Source organism: Littorina saxatilis, linkage group LG8, assembly GCF_037325665.1.
Source record: "Littorina saxatilis isolate snail1 linkage group LG8, US_GU_Lsax_2.0, whole genome shotgun sequence".
Classification (NCBI taxonomy): Eukaryota; Metazoa; Mollusca; class Gastropoda; order Littorinimorpha; family Littorinidae; genus Littorina; species Littorina saxatilis.
The window spans coordinates 66696409-66717668 of record NC_090252.1 but is presented as its reverse complement, the minus strand read 5'-3'; the positions used below and the strand labels follow the sequence as shown (position 1 = coordinate 66717668).

The 21260-nt window shown below is 42.5% G+C and overlaps 1 protein-coding gene across 2 annotated transcripts in view; it reads right to left on the bottom strand.

The window, feature by feature from the left end:
* The window catches only part of LOC138974211 (BTB/POZ domain-containing protein KCTD4-like), a 26621-nt gene extending 13963 nt beyond the window's left edge, over positions 1–12658 (bottom strand). For both annotated transcript variants that reach the window (XM_070346933.1, XM_070346934.1), the window contains exon 1: positions 12279–12658. The gene's annotated coding sequence lies outside the window, so the exon portion shown is untranslated. The remainder of the gene's footprint in view (positions 1–12278) is intronic.
* Between the last annotated feature and the right edge of the window lie 8602 nt (positions 12659–21260).

Genomic DNA, 21260 nt, shown 5'->3' with positions numbered 1-21260 from the left:
GTTTGGGGAGTATTTCAAATATATACGCCTGGCTGCATTATCCCAACACCCTCACGTGCAGCTTATTATATTGTACATGTATTTATTGTGTAACAATGTGGACCATGGCTACAAGCAGAGACTCTCAATGTGTATTCGAAAGGCAAGTTACAATAGCTTGCGGTAAGGGTGGTGCGTTTCTCTTGCCATGCTTACTTACTTACTTAGGCCATTATGAACCCCCGGGGGAGCATAGGCCATCGACGATAATTCTCCATCCGACACGGTCCTGGCTCTCTTGCCATGCAGTCTAACATTAATATTGTAGGGAATGTCAACAGATCAGCAGTTTATCTGTTTCGGACACTGTAGATAATAATAATAATAATAATAATAATAATAATAATAATAATAATAATAATAATAATAATAATAATAATAATAATAATAATTGTCAGTAAGTACTGGTGTCACATGACTGATGTGAACCAGTTGATTGGCTAATGGCGATGCGCTAAAACTGTTGGCGCACTCTTGGAGTGCGCTAACTTTTCCACAGAGCGTATTCTTCCGCCCTTTGCCTAAGTGACAGTGTACTCTCATCCTCAGAATTAATTAATGACATGTAGCTTATAATCTCCACAATACCAATGATTATGACCATACATTTCCTGCTTCTCAATTAAAGCAGAAGTGGTTTTTTCTGACAGATTGCATGTGCCTGTGCCACAGTTCTAAAAAATAGAACCCGCTGTGTCTAATTTTTCAGTTTCGACTTGCGAAGATTCCTCTCATAATTATGCCATGTTAGTGGCATGTAGCTTATTTTCCACACTACCAAATGATGAGTTAGTATACAATTCCCAGCAGCTAACAGAAAACACAAGTGTTATTCCGATAACGTATCAGCTAGATCAGCACGTAGCAGACTACACTGAAATACGACTGCATCTGTTCAGTAAATGAATGTTTTCCGAATTATTATTTCAAGGCAAGAACAATCGGAATCGAAAACGTGTAGGGTTTAGACTTATTACCAGCCTGCCTCATGCGTGCAGACTCAGTGCAACGTGACGAGCAATTTTTGTTTTTGAAATGAGACTCAGTGCAGTGGTTTGATTGCCATACCCATAGCCTAGCAGACAACATAAATCCCGCTCAGCAAATTAACATGTTGGGCAAATGTGAACGATAAAACGATGGGGATATAATACGTGTAGGGTTCAGAGCATTCTTACCGTTCATATTTAGTACCAGACTCCCCGATGAGTGAAGATACCACACGAGAAACATGCCACATTTATTTTGAAAATGTGCTTTCTGTCGACCTTGGCAAGGGGCAAAACTCTGCACAGTCAATCTGTCGAAACTCGATGAAGGTTTCGAATCGCAAATAACTAAGAGCACAGTCCTTTCTCCGAGTTTAAATGAGGTCTCTATGAAAGATCATCACTTTTTAGCTTAACGCTACACTGGAATTTACCAACAGAAATTAAAACAAGAGTTTGCGTGTGACGAAAGCACGACACACTTGAGACAGCCCACACAAAACTGAGTAGATCCAGTGACACAAACCTGACCACACAGTTACGCCTATCCAAATGTGCGTTGCAAAATGTGCGTTTTGAATCTTCTTTTTTCTCTGGCGGTACTGACAATATCGTTATTGAAACAATCCCAGTGCACTAAGGGATTTATAGAGCAAATCTCGAAAATAATTATTGAACTCAGCGCTATGCTCTTCGTTCAATAATGAATTTTCTCGATTTGCTCTATAAATCCCTTAGTGCACTGGGATGTCTCAATAACTTAAATAATAATAATACGAGAATTTATAACGCGCACATATCTCACCACAAGGCGACTCAAGGCGCAAATTCAAACATTCCGCCGGAGCCACACGATTCCAGAAATAAGCTGGATTTACGGAAACATTCATGCTACTCGTACAGTATGTACGTGTAGGCTATACTGTCACATTAATCCACGCTAAGTAAATAGAGGCGAACGGTAAACGAGTGGTGAACGTGTCTCGCTAAATAAACGAATACCGGAAATAACTTGTGTATGGGTTGTATAGAGTTGCTTTCCCGGCCTTGCTTTGCCATGGCCGAAACACCGAGGCAAGCTACCCGTGACAGTGTCGGCTTGCCTCAGTGTTTCTATGGAAACAAGGGAACGCATCTCTTCCATAACCCATACAAACTTGTCAGAATTATTTCCGTACGTCATCTGTTAGTGTCCTGTTGATTTCCGGTGTCATCATCAATTTGTCAAGGCATAGGCTATGTGTTTTGTCTGATGAATACGGCTTGCCTTTCAGTGAAGGACATTTCCAGTACAGTCATGTATACATTATCAAAGCAAACACACTTACACTCGCAGTTCAGACAGACTCAGATAACTTAGTATTACTAAATCAATAAAATGCCGCACTGGTGGATAACAGCAGCATCATCCAACATTGTTTTTATCACACATCCCCCCCCCCCTCCCTCTCTCCCTCTCTCTCTCAGTTTTTGTCTCTCTCGTTCTCTCTCTCTGTTCATGCTTTCTATCTCGCCCTGTCTGTCTGTCTCTGTGACTTTAATTGTCTGTCTGTCTGTGTCTGTCTGTCTGTCTGCCTGTATGTCTGTCTGCCGGTCTGTCTCTCTCTGTCTGTCTATGTCTGTCTGTCTGCCGGTCTGTCTCTCTCTGTCTCTGTCTCTCTCTCGCTTCCTCGTTGTCTTCATCTAAAACAACAATCTTGGCCGCATAGCCTACCTTTTGTGCTGACCATTTTCCATGATCGAACTTGGAGGCAGTCATGGGTCGTCTCGTGTTGCGCGTAAAACATGAAGGCTTCAACGCTATTTGCTGGGCACATGTCAACATGTCGTGCTTGTCCCTGGTGATCATGCCACTCCTCTCTGTTTTTGTTTCTGACTCTCTTTTTGCTTTTATGTCTGTCTGTCTGTCTCTGGTTTGTTTCTGACTGTCCTTTTCCCTTTATGTCTGTCTGTCTCTGGTTTGTTTCTGGGTTTGTGTGTGGTTTTTTTGGTGGTTTTTTGTGTGTTGCTGTTGTTGTGTGTGTGTGTGTGTGTGTGTGTGTGTGTGTGTGTGTGTGTGTGTGACTGAGAGAGTGTGCACCTGCATGCGTATGAGCATGCGAACGTGCAGGCGTGCGTGTTTGCGTGCGCGCGTGCGTGTGTGCATGAAAACGGTGTGCGCGTGTGCGTGCGTGTGTGTGTGTGTATGTGTGTGTGTGTGCGTGTGCGTGAGAAGTGTGCGCGTGTGTGTGTGAACGCACATGGCCCTGTGTGCGCGTGTGTGTGTGTGTGTGTGCGCGTGTGCGTGTGAGTGTGCGCGTGTGTGTGTGTGTGTGTGTGTGTGTGTGTGTGAGTTGTGTCTGTGTGTGCATGACAGTGTAATGTACGTATGTATGCATGCATGGTGATGCGTGTCTGCATATGTGTCTGGTTGGTTTTTATTTTATTTTTACCGTGCCGTGCCAAGATGAAATCCTTTTGCAAAATTGGTGAATAAATATCTTGTATCTTGTATCTTGTATCTTGTGTGTGTGTTTGCTTTACATTGTTATCCACAATCATGTCTGCCGGTATGTCAGCCTGCCTGCCGCCCAAAAATGCTGCATGGCTGTGTGAGTGTGATGTGAGAGTGACGGAGGGGCAGGGGTCGGGCCTCTCAGTGCACGTAGTGACACGGGGAAAAGGCAACAGCCGCTACCGGTCTCCACACACACCGCTGTGTGCACATCATCGACTCACTCCTTCCATTTATACTCATTCCCTATCCCCCAACACTCTTCACTATCCCCATCACCATGCTTTCCATTTCTGTCCCCCTGCCTTTTTTATTTCTCTGCCTTTGTCTTGGTGTTCTGTGTGGCATTGTTGATTCCTCTAAGCATAAATCCACTGTTCTACGAAGGCGAGTCAGTCAAACACGAATGCACGTGCTGGCTGGGTTACTTGCAGTTGTGGTCATTGGCAGCATTCGTGACTACATACGTACACCTTCAACCGGTGCGCGTGCGTGCGCGGACACACACACACACACACACACACACACACACAAAGACACACACACACACGCACACACACAAGCACAAACACACACAGACATGCACACGTCTCTCTCTCTCTCTCTCTCTCTCTCTCTCTCTCTCTCTCTCTCTCTCTCTCTCTCTCTCTCACGTGTAGTGACATTCAAGTTTCGTCCAGTAATCCCAAACCCCGCAGTGCACACAGAGTTCTATATCTCTGTGGCAGTGCAGTGTCGGATCAATAAGTACAACTCTTTACCTGGCTGCTAAAACACATTCCATTCAGCCATGCATGTAGGATTTCCCCACAGGCGTCTGACCATGAGTGAGTGTGTGTGTGTGGGTGAAAGAGTGTGTGTGTGTCAGTGTGTGTGTGTGTGCGTGTGTAGGTGTGGGTGTGTGTGTGTATGTGTATGTATGTGTTTGTGGGAGGGGGTGTGGGTGTGCGCCGCGCATGCGTGCGTACGTGTATGCCGTGTGTGTGTGTGTGTGTGTGTGTGTGTGCGTTTATTGTAAGTTGTGCGTGAGCGCGTATGAGCATGCGTGTACACGTCCGTGCGTGCGTGCTTGCCGCGTGTATGTATGCCACGGTTTTTATCCGGTCAAGCTACTAGTACAGTTACAAGAAATATTTACACGCTAAAGACTTCAGCAGAAAAAATGCTGACGTTGTTGGCTTGTCACATTGAGTTGTAGTACCAAGGACAGTATTCATCACGAGACAAAGGTCCGGTACAACACCTGAGTAACACCTGTTTTAGCCAGGTGGATAGTTTCAGTATTGGTGAAATTCACAGCAGTGTAACAGGTTTTGTCACAGTGTGAGCAGAATAAATGTTCATTGTTATACTGATGCGCCTCACTTTAATGAAAGCCTGGTAGGTAGACATGACTTACAAACAACTGAAGGCCTTGGTCTTATTCACACATACCCGCACATAAGTATGTACATGTTGTATGTAAACACAAACATTTACACATAACACACACATACGCACACACACACACGCACGCATGTACGCACGCACACACAGAGAGACACGGAGACAGACACAGTCGGAGAGCATCTGCACATGTTCAGTTCAATGTTCCGAATAAATATTAACCACACCTTGTTGCGACTATTCAAATTCAAACAGATACGCTAACATTGCCAAAATCGAAAGAAAGAACAGAAAAAGGCTCAAAAGCTACAACATTGCTTAAAAGGGTATGTGTATTTGTATACGTGTGCATGATGTACAAGAACAACATCTAAACATACACGTCATCAACACAAAAAGTGAAAGTGATTATATTTGGCTGACTCTGAATTAACTATTTCACGCGCCTGTGACAGAATGGCCGTTTCACCCCCAGGGGGTCCGATATGCATGACTGCGCTCAGCAGTGTAATCACGCTCACACATAAAACGTATCATTAGAAATTAGGAGTAATTTCTGTCTTTAATGATCCGTGAACATTGAACATCAAACAGAAAACCCCAAAGCGAAAATAGCGAATTATAGGCAAGGCCGATGTGCCATGGGTAGATTTTTACTGTTCGCTCATGGCAATATACCTAACACCCCCATTCCACACATCCGTTCTAGCTTCCGTTTCCAGACGGCTGCCACTACGATCAGACGCTGCGCAAACGGCCGCTTTTGGCATCTTTGCGCAGGGTCTGATCGTAGTGGCAGCCGTCCTCAGGACGTCTGGGAACGGAAGCTAGAACGAATGTGTGGAATGGGGGTATAACATCATGATTTTGTTAGTGTTTGGTTGCTAGTTTTTAACGTCACTTCAACAGGTCTATTTGGCTATGCGGGGGAGTCGTGTTTAGGCCAAAAAAAAAATAGGTGTGGTTACGGTAACATAGCCAAAAAAAATAGGGTAGGAAGGTAGGCAATCACTTTTTTTTTTAAACTTTTTTTTCTAATGTGTACAAATTAAACCTACTTGACAGGGAAATAAGTGTGCGACTCGGGCGCTTTCGCTTTCATTGCGTTTTCTGCACTCGTTTTCTTGTTTTGTGGGTTTTTTTTGTGACAAATGTAATAAAAAGTTATAGGGTCGGCCCCTAAAAATAGGGTAGGTCGGGTTACCGTAACCACACCTAATTTTTTTTTTTAGGCCTTATGGTAACTGAAGGAGAACTACTGAGAGATAAACATTCGGACACACTTGTGAACAAAACAGTATCCACAAACGTCTTTGAAGTAAACTGTACAGCTGCAAAGATATTTTCTCTTATCAAAACAAAAGGTGGCTTGCCGTGTCGTTGCTTAACAACAAGAACACTTCTAGATTTTAGGTCGTTTAATGTTAAAGTACTTTCTATGTTTATGTCGTATAAATGAGAGACTTCTTTCAAAACTCATTTTAAAGACGTGTGTGGTATACCATTTCCATGAAGCGTAGAGGGAAAACCTATCATCGACAACTTTCAAATCTAAATGGTCATAATCAGACATGGGAATTCCAAAATAGAAACAACTCTGAAAATAGGCCGAGGTCCAGGGGCCGCCCAGGCCCCGGCGTGGTACAGGGGCAGAGCCCCGTTGTCTGGCATACTTTCTGTAAAATGTTAAGTTATCACGCACGCACGCTCTAACCTAAATTGTATACAGGATGCATACATACATCATACATGGCAGCAGTCCTTTTGGAACAGTTACTTCTTTCAGTTCCAAAGCTCATCAGTTTAAAAAGTGTAGACAAGTCTGAGATATATCGTGTCAGGTTCCAGATTAAAACTGTAAAGTGCTTATAATTATGGAAAATCGACAATTTTGAATGGAGTCTTTCAGTTTAGAATCATATCGAAAAAAAGGACTAGTTGTGTCCTAGATGTATTGTTCTTTTTGAAACAATACTTATAGGTTTCGAAGCTTGCACTACCATAGGGTACAGTAATACTACCATAGGGTACAGTAATACTACCCTAGGGTACAGTAATACTACCCTAGGGTACAGTAATACTACCCTAGGGTACAGTAATACTACCCTAGGGTACAGTAATACTACCCTAGGGTACAGTAATACTACCATAGGGTACAGTAATACTACCATAGGGTACAGTAATACTACCCTAGGGTACAGTAATACTACCCTAGGGTACAGTAATACTACCCTAGGGTACAGTAATACTACCATAGGGTACAGTAATACTACCCTAGGGTACAGTAATACTACCCTAGGGTACAGTAATACTACCCTAGGGTACAGTAATACTACCCTAGGGTACAGTAATACTACCATAGGGTACAGTAATACTACCATAGGGTACAGTAATACTACCCTAGGGTACAGTAATACTACCCTAGGGTACAGTAATACTACCCTAGGGTACAGTAATACTACCATAGGGTACAGTAATACTACCCTAGGGTACAGTAATACTACCATAGGGTACAGTAATACTACCCTAGGGTACAGTAATACTACCATAGGGTACATTAATACTACCATAGGGTACAGTAATACTACCATCGGGTACAGTAATACTACCCTAGGGTACAGTAATACTACCATAGGGTACAGTAATACTACCATAGGGTACAGTAATACTACCCTAGGGTACAGTAATACTACCCTAACACGTGGATGTTTTGTCTTTTGTTCTCTTTCAAAACTTGGAACACGCATTTTTTTCATTACTCTGCGTCAGTGTTCAACCCAAATGCATTGATTCCGGTCCATGCTGCCATCTGGCAGGGGTTCGCAACAAAAACAATGTGAGGCATACACAGTTAAATGCAATAACAACAATCCATGTCAATGTCTAGACAAAGGCAACGGTCCCCCCCCCCCCCTCCTCCCAATCTCCCTCCCTACGAACACAAAACCGTTTTACAATTGTCTGTCTTGCCACATTCCGCCTCCGGAAAGGTCATGGCGTGCACAACTGTTTTCCCATTTCGAGCGTGCACCGATCTCATGTTTCCCATTGGCCCAGCTTTCGTATTTGGCCGTGTTGATCTCGTATAAACTCCACACTGCACATTCCCCCTCCTTTCTAAAGTACTGATGACCGACCTTTGGTATTATACACTAATGGGGTCAACTTCGTTCAAAAATATAGTATTTTCATTGACGTATGTGTCCCTTTTTATTCAATGGACGAAGTTACCACTTGGTGCACATTTTCGAAGGAATCGCATTTTGGGAAAACAATCTATTGAATTTCACTTGCAAAAAAATGACATGCTTTTCTCCCTCAAATAAGTGAACCTCTTTAATTTGACGGCGAAGCAACATTTCACTGAGTTTGGGGTATGTATTGAATGCGAAAGCTGGGTCCAGGCGAAACATGAGATCGTTACACCGCCCTGACTGACCCAATGGAGGACTTCGACCTAAGCCGCTCCGGGGAATAAAGACCACACCTGGTCTCAGAATAACGTTGTAAGCACACTGATCCGAAGACAGATAATGTACTATAAACCACAATCGACACGCATGCAATAGAAGTTGGCATATATGCTTACAGTGAAGAAAAGCTGCAACCTCCGCCCATAGATGTGTATTGACAATACACATCTCTGCTCTGCCCTCATGTACAATGCATTTCCATCGATTGGAAGACCAGGTGTTAGAAACAACAGGCCCGCTGACATTCAATGAGACAGAGTGCGATAGGGAAACACTGCTTAGCTTTCATATTGCGGATACTCTGGTAGTGTAAACATGAAAGTCGGAATAAGTGTTCTTGCAGTGAAGGAAACCTCTGGCTCGATGTATAATATCGGCTTCGATCAATGCCAATACCAGGTGTTAGAAATAACACATTGGAAGCTGAACGACGACGCAGAGTGATACAAGTACTGCAACCATGATTATTTTTTGTATTCTGGATACTACGGTGGTTTAGTTTCAAATTGAAACAAGAGCAATACAAGTCGGTTTATGTTTGCAGTCAAGAAAACTGCGGCCCGATGCACACTGTACAATGTTTTTGATCAATATTAGTGCCAGGTGTTAGAAACAACACAGTTGAAGCTAGACGACACAGAGTGATACATGTACTGCAATATTGCTTATCTTTTGCGTTTCGGATACTCTGGTACGAGAGTTATAGGAAACTCACGCAATACAAGTCAGCATAATTATGCTTACATTAAAAGAAAGATGCGATCCGAAGTATAATGTACTTCGATCAATGGCAATGCCAGGTGTAAGAAATTGAAGCTAAACGACACAGTGATACATGCATAATTGCAACAATACGTATCTTTTGCATTTCAGTACAGTTTAGAATTAAAACACACGTAGAAGAAGTTGTCATAATGGTATGTATGCTTGCAGTCAAGGAAAGCTGTAGCCTGAGGATGTATAGTGCGCTTGGGTCGATCACAATGCCAGGTGTTAAAAACGACAGTCCCGCTGAAATTGAACTGCGAACCATAGTGCGGTATTGCAACATTTACTTGTTTAACGCATTGTGTGTATGACTGTAGCGCAGTAACTTAACACTTAAACGTGAAGAGAACAAACACGCACATTAACTAGAGCAGAAACATACAGGGCTAAAACTCAATGTCGCATTAATGCTACTACAAGAGTGCTGAGATTTTTCCTATTTCGGATACTGACCGGCAGAAGTAGTTTATAACTGAAACTTGGAAAGAACAAGCACACACATTCAGTTGCTGGAGCAGAAATGTTGGATTTGAAAATAGAGTTAGGTAGAGTATAAATAAGAAGTTCAAAAACTAGATTTTGAGTTAAAAAAAATCAATAATTCCGCAACCATGCGTTCCTGATTTTTAACCACACGCACAGAAGGCGCAAGGGGATTCATTCAATCGATTTCAGTTGGGCTACAACAATTAATGTAGTAGTCGAACAAGCGGGTCATTCCTTGAAACAGTTGTAACTGACACAATGATGACGCAAGACATTCGTTGCCTATATACAGCTTACAGCCTGTAACGGCTCAATCAAATAATATGCTTACCTAATGCCAGGTGTTAACACGTTCATATTTCTACTTCACGCAAAGAGCATGTGGCATTAATTATTTCCGTGCAAGCGTATGTAATTCACTGGTCACTAATAATCGATACTTACTGGATGGAAACCTACGCGAGTGTGTACAGCGTAAGAAAATATACGCAGCGTTTATCATTCAAATATTGTGTGTCAATGTTTCATCCACAACAAGTGCGCTTATCACTGACTCTTTTCCCTCCCATCGTGGCCTCCATCTTGCTTTTTCTGTGGTGGTGGTGTTTTTTGACGAAGCTGAAAGTGTGTGTGTGTGTCTGCCTGTCAGCCTGTTGTTCTCTCTGTGTGGAATAGGCATAAGGAATTCCAGATCTACTTAACAGATTGAAATCCCACATCAATGTACACATGATAGAAAACAAAAGTCACTTTCTATCCAATATTGTGTTTCATCCGCTAATTCTGGGCTCCTCACTAATTCATGTATAACTCTGAAAAACTCCTCTACCTTTGATTTTCAACCTACATTTTTTACACACGCGATATCGATTAATTCAGTAAAGCCTCGGTCACACCGGACCCGAATCAGCTGCGAATCCACCCGAATGCACCTATTCGGGTGCATTCTGGAGTATTCTGTTCTCCCTCCCCGAATGAGCAAAAATGCGGTAGGGATTCTGTAACATTCGTGGAGGGATTCGGCTCGTTTTGAAATGTTCAAAACCAGCCGAATACCCTCCTGAATACTCCCGAATGAGGCCCCGACAAATTTCATTCGGGCCACATTCGGGAGGTAATCGGCTGGAATTCGGATGCATTCGGGAAGGCATTCGGGACATTCTTGGCAGATTCGGGCGTATTCGTATCATTCGGAGAGTACGGTCCAAATTATCAGACCCAGGCGCATTCGGCCATATTCGTCCCGATTCGGGTCGCCATTCGGGTCGTTATTCGGCTCTATTCGGCCATATTCGGGGCATTCGGGTCAGATTCGGTGCTATTCTGGTCGAATGCGGCTCGATTCTGGTCGGACAGAATCGGCCCGAATTTATTCGGGAGTATTCGGTTCCTGTGTAACCGAGGCTTTACAGCCCGCATCAATTGTCGCATGGTAAACAATACGTCAGTTCCTATCCAATATTGTGTTTCATCCACAAATTATGTGCTCCTCGATGACATAAACATATGCATAAAAAAGTCTTAAAATAGCACTTGTATACCTAGGGCATCTATAAACACAGCTAGAACGCCCACGTGAATGCTTACATGACAGGAACGCTCTTCCAATAATTATTATGTTTCAAATTCTATGCCTCTCACTGCCTTGTAAAAGAAACCCCTCATATACCTTTACAGCCTTCTGATTCACATACAGAAATAATAAATGCATTATAATAAAAACACGTGATGCATGATAGGAAAGTAGACAGGATTGACCATACTGTGCATCCGCAAATCACAAAATGCTCTTCATTCGCACATAATTATTTGTAAAAGACATTTCTCAAGTACCTATATATTCAGCTTGATTTTTTACACTGCGATATCATCGATTTATACGTATGAGGGCCCGCATCAATGATAGGAAATTCAGTTCGATGCATCCAATATGGTTTTATCCACTAAACGGACATGTGCCCATCGCTGACTTATGTGTAAGATACATTTCATTTACCTTTCCAGTCTACCTTTCCTGCACACGCGATAAAACTGAGCTCGGTGCAAAAGTGATATCGACGACATTTCCGTCGATATCAGTTTTGATATCGACGACCTCTTTATTACTTCCCCACTTCAAAAACAAAAACACCTAAATTTAAAAACAAACAAATATATATGAAAATGTAATTATCCCAGAATTTAGTTGAGCAAGTGACTAGAGACTTTTTGAAAGAAAAGACATTTTAAATAACTGAAAAGTACAAGAAAAGAGTAAACAAAAAGGAATAATAATCAGAGGGAGGGATATGGAACAGCCAAAACTGAGACAAATACGTTTGTAATTTCTTTACAGTAAATACAAAATGTCCAGAGAATTAGCAATATATCTAACATTGACTGACTGTGTGATGATATCTTCTCCTATTGGTCTGTTTCGACAGTGATATCAAAATCTCGACCTCCGGTCTCGATTTTGATATCACTGTCTCAACAGATCATAGCAGAAGATATCATCACACAGTCCGTCAACATTGGGTAATACAGTATGAAAACCCACATTAATATATTATAAATAAGAAATTAAGCAGGATCTAACCAACGTGCTCTGCATCTGCAAATGATGCGCTTGTCACTGATGTACAAAAGAAAATCATCTCCTACCTTTTGTGCCATACGCTGACGTTCGATGCAGACGACACTGATGCCGCAAAAATCGAAAATCTCTCTCCGGTGACTCTGGTAAGAAAAAAAGAGAACAGGGTTCACTGACACGAACAGAAATAATTCACGAAAAAAACATCTACCACATTTTTGTCCAAATGGAAGCCGAAATGTTAACTTTTTCTCGAATTATCCCGATCCATCATGGAAGAGATGTCGTTGAAAAAAAATTGTCGTCTGCGCAACACGCTGGTTATAACGAAGCAGACGAGAATTTAAGCGTGACACAGCTGTCGTGGTTGGCTGTGTGTGTAGTCTCGGCGTGTAGTAGGCTTGCTATCGCCGCTCAGAGCGAGGTTGCGACGTCATGATCGAATAGCTGTGTGTGTGCTTGTCAGTTTTTCTCCGATGTGTCTCCCCGTCGCAACATGTCGCACGATGTTGTTACTCAGGTAGTGTTGGTGGTTTAGTGGCTGCGACACCTGCATTGTAAGTTTCAATGTATGTTGCCGCTTGATTTCTCACAGAAGAGATTGGATGATGATGTACATTGAAACTTTAAATGCGAAACAAGAGACCCCCCACCCCCACCCCCACCCCCGCCCCTACCCCTCCTCCATCTAACCCCCGCCCCTGGCCTCCATCAACCCCGTACACTATCCCACGCAATCACCGACGCACACGCGCACGCACGCAAGCACATACAAGAAACACACACACACACACACACACACACACACACACACATACACAAACACACACACAAATGAACACACACACACACTGACACACAACAGAAACAACAACTACAATAGAAACAACAACAACAACAACACAATATTACATGACTGATCGGTGGTTATCAAAACTGTGTGATTGAATGAGTGCGACCCTCGATCGAACTGCGATCTGTTACCCCCTCTCTCTCTCTCTCTCTCTCTCTCTCTCTCTCTCTCTCTCTCTCTCTCTCTCTCTCTCTCTCTCTCTCTCTCCCTCCCTCTATCTCCCTCTCTCTCTCTCTCCCTCTCTCTCTGAGGACTTGCTAATACACACACGGATAGTGCCTTTGTAGTGCACTTGCACTACAACGGCACTGGGTGCAGTGCCTTTCTAGTGCACTTTCTGGCCCCACTTGTTCTAAAGCTTAACCTTGGATCATCACCGATTGAGCAAGTCCGTGAACATCGGGTTCTAGGAGTCACAATAGATTCTGAGCTAAACTGGAAATGTCATTTAAACAATATAAACAAAACGCTGTCGAGAAACATGTTCTTATTCTCGCAGCTACGATATTATGTCGACACTTCAGTTCTTAAATTATTTTACCATGCACACATTCTTTCGCATTTAAGTTATGCTTCTACGTTATGGGACAACTGCAGTGATGTTCACATGATCAAACTGAATTCTCTCCATCGTCGTGCAGCTAAACTTATGATACCTAACTCATCGGTCACTACTGACGAAAAACTGAAACTGCTCGGCCTCCTTCCGTTGAACCAGCAGCTTAAACTGAATAAATCATTATTCATGTTTAGAGTTATGAACAAGGAAGTCCCAGAGTACATTCTGTCGCTGTTTCAAAAAGCAACCAACAGGTATGGTTCTAGTAAATTCATTCCACCTCGCCCCCGACTAGATTTGTACAAGTCTAGTCTTGCATTTTCAGGGTCATCAGTGTGGAATTCACTTCCAACAGCATTAAAATATATTCCATCAGTCAAAGCCTTTAAAAAGCAAATACACAGACATTTGTTTCAAATCTGATTCCAAGTGGAGCATTCCACCGTTATCGTAACCTAGTGGTGATTCAAAATGGGTTTACTCCGATGTATTAAACCGTCCTAATGTTATCATACATACCGGTTATCTTATAGCAGTCTCTTTTCAGGGTTACTGTTTCTGTTGTTACTGTTGTGTTGGTATATCCTTTGTTGTAGTTCTTTTCTTCCTTTTGCTATGTTGTCGGTATTTTTTGTAAAATACAAATGACTTACTGTTTGTTATTTTGCTTGCTCGCCGTTGTTGTTTCATTTGGACCATATGTTTCTAGTGCTCGGGATTTTGTTTAAATTTTTTTATTTATTTTTTTAATTTTTTTAATTATTTTTTTATATATTTTTTTTATATTTTTTATTGTTATTATCGTTATGACATCATCATCCTTACCATTATTTCTATTTTCATATTTCTATTGCTGTTATTGTATTTAATAGTATCAAATACTATAACTTTTTCTTTGCCTTTAAATGCCATTTATTATCATATGTACGATTTTTTTTTTTGCCGTCAACCTCTTTTGCTCTTATAATGTTTTCATGTCTGTTTTGTATTCATGTTAGTTAGCAAGGACAGATTGTAAGACTAGGCAACGCCTAAAATCTCCATCCTTCTGTAATAAAGTTTAATCAATCAATCAATCAATCTCTCTCTCTCCCTCTCTCTCTCTCTCTCTCTCTCTCCCTCTCTCTTTCTCTCTCTCTCCTCTCCCTCTCTCTCTCTCTCTCTCTCTCTCCTCTCTCTCTCTCTCTCTCTCTCTCTCTCTCTCTCTCTCTCTCTCTCTCTCTCTCTCTTTCATTCGGCGCTAGCTTTCATCTACGGCTGATATTAGATAGTGGCGGGATCTAAAATTCTGACTAACCGGTTAACAGCTCCTCCCTTTCCCCTCCCTCCGGTAAGACAATGGCATGCTTTCTGCCAAGACGCTTCTGACACATACACCCTTTCACAACATACGTACAAACAAAAGTAAACACACACACATACACACACAACGCACACACACACACACACACGGCACACGCGCACACAAATCACACACACACAACGCACACAACGGGCACACACACACACACACACACACTCACACATACACACACACGCGCACAACACACACACACACACACACACACATACACACATACACAAACAAACCGTGACACACACACACACACACACACACACACACACACACACACCGTGGCACACAAACACACACACACACACACACATACACAGCACACACACTGCACACACACACATGCACACACACGACCGCACGCACGCACACACACACACACACACACACACACTCTCTCTCACACACACACACACACACACACACACACACACACAAACACTCTCTCTCTCACACACACACACACACACACACACACACACACACACGACTAATTATTCGACGTACATGGGACGCAATCTCTATTTTAGCAAAGAATTAAGAGCCATCTCATTGCAGGTTTACTGGACTCAATGCACACAAGCAGTGCAAGCACTTTCAAACACTTTTGCAAGAAGCCAGCTCTTGTTTTCTGCTGCAGGGAGAAATTCTTTATGAAAAGGGATACTCAGTTTCGATTGTCGGACTGGTTTGTTTGTTTGTTGTTGTTGTTGTTTTTTGGGGTTTTATTTTGGGGGGTATTGAGAATTTTAAGGAATCTTGACACACACACACACTCAGTGACACACACACACACACGTACGAGTACGTACACACACACACACACACACACAAACTCACACACACACACTCACACACACAAACACACACACACGTACGTACGTACGTACGTACGTACATACATACATACATACACACACACACACACACACACACACACACACACACACACACACACACACACACACACTGCACACGTACGAACTGACGGTACGTACTCACACACACACACCAGTCGGGGTCGGCCCGCTATTGCGCGGGCCGCTATTGCGCGGGGCCGCTATTGCGCGAATCTTTAGGGTTAGGGTTAGGGTTAGGGTTAGATTCGCGCAATAGCGGACCCGCGCAATAGCGGACCCGCGCAATAGCGGACCCGCGCAATAGAATGCATGTGCCTGTAGTTGGTATGAGTGAGTGCGTCGCGTTTTCGCTGTGCGCCTGTCTGCGAGTGTATGAGTCCGAGTGTCTTGGTCCTTGTCGATTTGTGTTTCGTATAATGTTCACTATGTATTTTATATTTTGTAAGCGCCTAGGGCTATATTTAGATTAGGCGCACAAATGTTCATAATAATAATAATAATAATTAAGTAGATGTGTACTGCCGGGCAGTACATACCCCAAGCGAAGTCGTCCATCTGTGTGTACATGATTCTCTCTCTCTCTCTCTCTCTCTCTCTCTCTCTCTCTCTCTCTCTCTCTCTCTCTCTCTCTCTCTCTCTCTCTCTCTCTCTCTCTCTCTCTCTCTCTCTCTCTCCAGGCTCTCTGTCTTAAAATGTGTCATCGATGACGTGTTTTCATACTTGCTAATGCGGCAGGCTAATCATGACGTCAAATTGAAACTTCTTGAAGTCTCTCAGAAAGGGACATGAAAACCATGTGGGGGTTACTGGTTTGGGCTGAAAAAAAACCCAACTCCACCTAAAATTCAAGCGCCTATGGGGCTGAATTATGCAGCATAAATTGTGAAACATCAGGATATCTCACACTTTCAATTCTGCCATCATGTCAAATCTGACAACAAACCTACCCACAAAATGTCATAAATATCGGTGTAGAATTGAGACTTAACGGTTTTTAACTGCCAAAAATAAGTTTTTTTGACTGGAATAGTTTGTCTTGAAATTCAGTTTGGGACAACGGACCCACCCACTAAATTTCATAAAGATAGGTGAAAATTTAAATGTAACGGTTTTTAACTGCCAAAATTATGTTTTTCTTCTGGAAAAGTATGGAGTGAAAATCAGTTGGGGACAACGAACCTACCCACAAAATTTCATAAATATCGATGAAGAATTGAGATTTAACGGTTTTTAACTGCCAAAAATAAGGTTTTTTGTCTGGAAAAGTATGTCTTAAAATTCAGTTTGGGACAACGGACCCACCCACTAAATTTCATAAAGATAGGTGAAGAATTGAAATTTAACGTTTTTTAACTGCCAAAATTATGTCTTTCTTCTGGAAAAGTATAGAGTGAAAATCAGTTGGGGACAACGAACCTACCCACAAAATTTCATAAATATCGGTGAAGAATTGAAATTTAACGGTTTTTAACTGCCAAAATTATGTTTTTCTTCTGGAAAAGTATGGAGTGAAAATAAGTTGGGGACAACAAACCTACCTTTAAAATTTCATAAGAATCAGTGAAGAAATAGGATTTAACGATTTTTTAACGGCCTTTAAATCATTGGTGATGTCATCATAACCCAGTCGTTGTAGTTGTCGTCGTAGTTGTTGGTGTTGTTGTTGTCATGTTCGTTGTCGTGATTGTTGTTGTTCTCGTGTTGTTGTTTTTGTTGTTGTTGTTGTTGTTGTTGTTGTTGTTGTTGTTGTCGTCGTCGTCGTCGATGTCATTTGTTGTTGTTGTTGTTATCGTCGTCGTCGTCGTCATCGTCGTCGTTGTCAGAGGTTATTTCTAAAGATTTCATTGATAGTCTTTGTTCTCGTCACCAAGACTTGCTAAGAACAAGCTTGGAACAGCAAGAGTTCCAAGAACAAGATTAGAACAACTCATTACATCATTACCAGTACGTCATTTGTATTTAGAACACACTTTAGAAAAAAAACTCTTCAGCTACAAACCAGTCACCCTCACATGTCCGAGGTGTTTGTCTAAACCACTTACTGAAATGTTTTGAGGTTTAATGACCATACACATGTTGAACCGGTGAGTGTCTTCCGCTGCTTAATTCGCAAATAACTATTTTATTAAAGTCCGCTTGAAACGCTCAAAGATGAAATTCCATGTTAAAAAGTGACAAAAGTTTCACATTTTCCCGTTGTAACAGCTTCCGATGATATTATATGAAAATTCTGATCCTCTGAGAGGATTCCCCGAAACAAAATCAGTTTGTACGCCTAATTTTAATAGAATTGTCCAAACAGTGTCGCTAATATTGTGCTAAAAGATGAATTCTAGAACAATGTCCAGACAGACACCACTTGGCAAAAAAATTTTCAGTGCTGGGAGATGAAAAAAAAAACTACCTCGCTACGCGCGGGCTCCGCCCGCGCTCAGCTTGGATAATAATAGCGGCCCAGCCCCCACCAGTCACTCTCGTCTCGATTCGCGGTCTACGTCGACATTCTTCCCACTTCCTGTGTCAGGGGCGGACCTAGGGGGGGGTTCCTGGGTGCCCGGAACCCCCCCCCCACCCCCCATCCGTTGTTTTTTTACCTTGTTATCTTCCACGAGAGGCCTCCGATTGACCTAAAAAAATAAAATTCCTTCAGCATCTGCCCCCCAGACCCCCCACCAGGGCTTTGCCCATGGACCCCACCGGGGCCTGAGCGGCCCCTGGACCCCTGCTCCAATTTGGAACCCCCCCCTTATCCACAACTAGGTCCGCCCCTGTGTGTTGAATGGATTTTTTATGAATAATTGTTCAACCAGCACTAGAGTCACTGCAATATTCATCCTTAAAAAAAACCCACTTTTGACAAGAAGCAGTCATAGGCATAGGTTAATTAATTGCTGATTTTTGGTGTCTGAGTCATGCAAGTGTATGGATGAGCATATCCACGCCGTGGATGGTGGCACGCCTAGTTTTTTCCACCGCAGGAACAACACCCAATTCGTTCCCCCGCAAGACGAACAACATGGTAGGTGTCTCCAAATTAATGCCTTAAAATAGTAGATAACCAGACTTTCTAGTATTGAAGTTTATATCATACTGTTCGGTACTTTATTTTGCATTGGATCAGCTAGTTGTCTTACCATTTACACTCTCGTGTACTACATAAGAGAAGAAATGTCATCAAGACAAGTCAGAAATACTGTCTCCCACGTTAAAAATGATGAAATAACACAAAGCACGGTCAACAGAAGGACTTAAATCTTTTTGCTGGTCAAAGTCAAACTACTTGTGGATACTGCTCTTCATTTTTAAGTTTAAGCTTACCTTAGTTTAGACTCACGATCGGTTCAAAGATCAACAGTGAAATTTGACGGGGTAAGATCCCCCGCAGCTTGGTCAAAAATGCAGGGGACCTTATCTGGTGTCTGCGGGGGACCTTACCCACTGAGAATCGAGTACCACAAAATAACGCTAGATTAGAGCAGCTTATCCACGATGTTGGTGCCCAAAAACGCGCATACAAGGCTGCAAGGTATCGAAGATTAAACTGTGAGTATTAAAATAGTGCTTCAAATGGTAGTTCTAGGTTAATTTGTACGAAATTGAGACCTCTCTGTATAATTTTCACGGACTTCGGCAGAAAATCGAACGCCACTGTTCACGAGTACACAACAAGACATAAATTACATATTATACATATAGCCCAGGCAATTCTGCTTCAGAATATCTATACTTAATAATGTGATTTGCCACAACGTACCTTCACGGGGCAATTCCTTTGCGAGATAACAATTTTGCTTCCTCGTGCGAACGAATTGGGTGTTGTTCCTGCGGTGGAAAAAAATATGCGTGCCACCATCCACGGCGTGATATCCTGGATCTGGATCTGGATCTGGATCTGGATCTGGATCTGGATGTAGTACATTGCAGTAGCCAATAATGGCTGTCGTCGCAATGGGCGAGAGAGCGCAGCGTGACGGAGTTTAAAAACTTTCTATACATGCATGCCCTTCCAGGTTGGTGGTGTCAACTGCTGGAATTTGGGCAGTGTTTAAAAGCAGGATAAAAACACCTGGCGGTGCGCCTATGGTGGTGGGGCCCTGCCAACACCTGATGTAAATGTGTTGGCAGTTGCTGAATGTACCACGGAGTCTTGTAGGCGGTTCCATTCAGTCGGCGTCCTGACAAAAAAAGAGTTTCTATACGGTTCAGATCGGCTATCCGGAATTTTGAAGGGTCTCGAGTTGTTGTAGACTCGCTTCTCAACGGGGTTTTCTGATGTGCACCCGTAAAACTTTGTTGATATAATTTTCCGCTTGGTCTTATCTGCGGGGGTGAGGAAACTTTCTGGGGGTATAGCTGGTACTTGTCCTCCCGTTATTTTATATAGCATTGTCAGGCGGAGTTGTTTGCGCCGATCTGCAAGTGTGGGTAGGTTTAGTCGCTGTAGCATTGCTGTGATGCAGCCAGGTTCTCTGGATCTGTAGTCTTTGCAGATGAATCTGGCTGCCTTGTGCTGTACCTTCTCGATTTTGTCGATGTCCTGTTTTAGATAAGGGTCCCACACAACTGCCCCATACTCAAGGGTCGATCCCATGTAAAACCCTGGAAAATATGAAACAGCTAACTTGGACTCAGTCTTCAGTAATGAAAACATTATGTCTCGACATGTATTTCTCTCTCTCTCGACTGTACACAGAGATAAGAACAGCCTCGCTTTCACCTAGATCCTGCCTAAAAACAATGTTCAGACCTCATGTTCAGACTCGGCGTAATAATACCGAAAGGAATACTTTTTAGCGGTCAAGTTCAGTCGTCCGCATTCTCGAAAGTGAAAAAAAAAGATGAAACGTTTTGCTACAGTATCGGAGGATGAACTGTCGAAGAAGAAAAAGAATCTCGTGCCAACCACTACGCAGAAGACCATCCGAGTTGTCCAGAAGAAGTTCTGAAACACGTCACGTTCCACCATTCGGCGGCTTTGCTACGAGTAGGCCTATGCCATAGTCTTGGTTGGCCGAGACCTTGAGGTGGAATGCGAGTGATTAGGTTTGTTGATTTTGCTCGGAGAAGTGGTCCGTGTTCAAGCAAGTTTCTTTCTTCTTTGAAAACAAACACCCCAAGACCAGTGAATGTCGAGATATGTTAATTGCTAAATAATTGTGCTTCACATCTTGAATCATGGGAGGCAACCGATACTATGAAAGAAAATTACACATCGGAAGTGTAGCTTCCCCTGAATATGTCCGGAAGTACATTGATTCTATTTTTAACCTGTAGTTTAATACTGAAAGACGATTGAAGAAAAAGGTTATTCTTTTATGCTTAGAGAACTTTAGGTCCATTATCAATGAATTAGACGCGAAAATGCATTTCTGACCATCAACAATTTTGCATCGGCACGATTCATACAAAAGTTGAAATGCGACT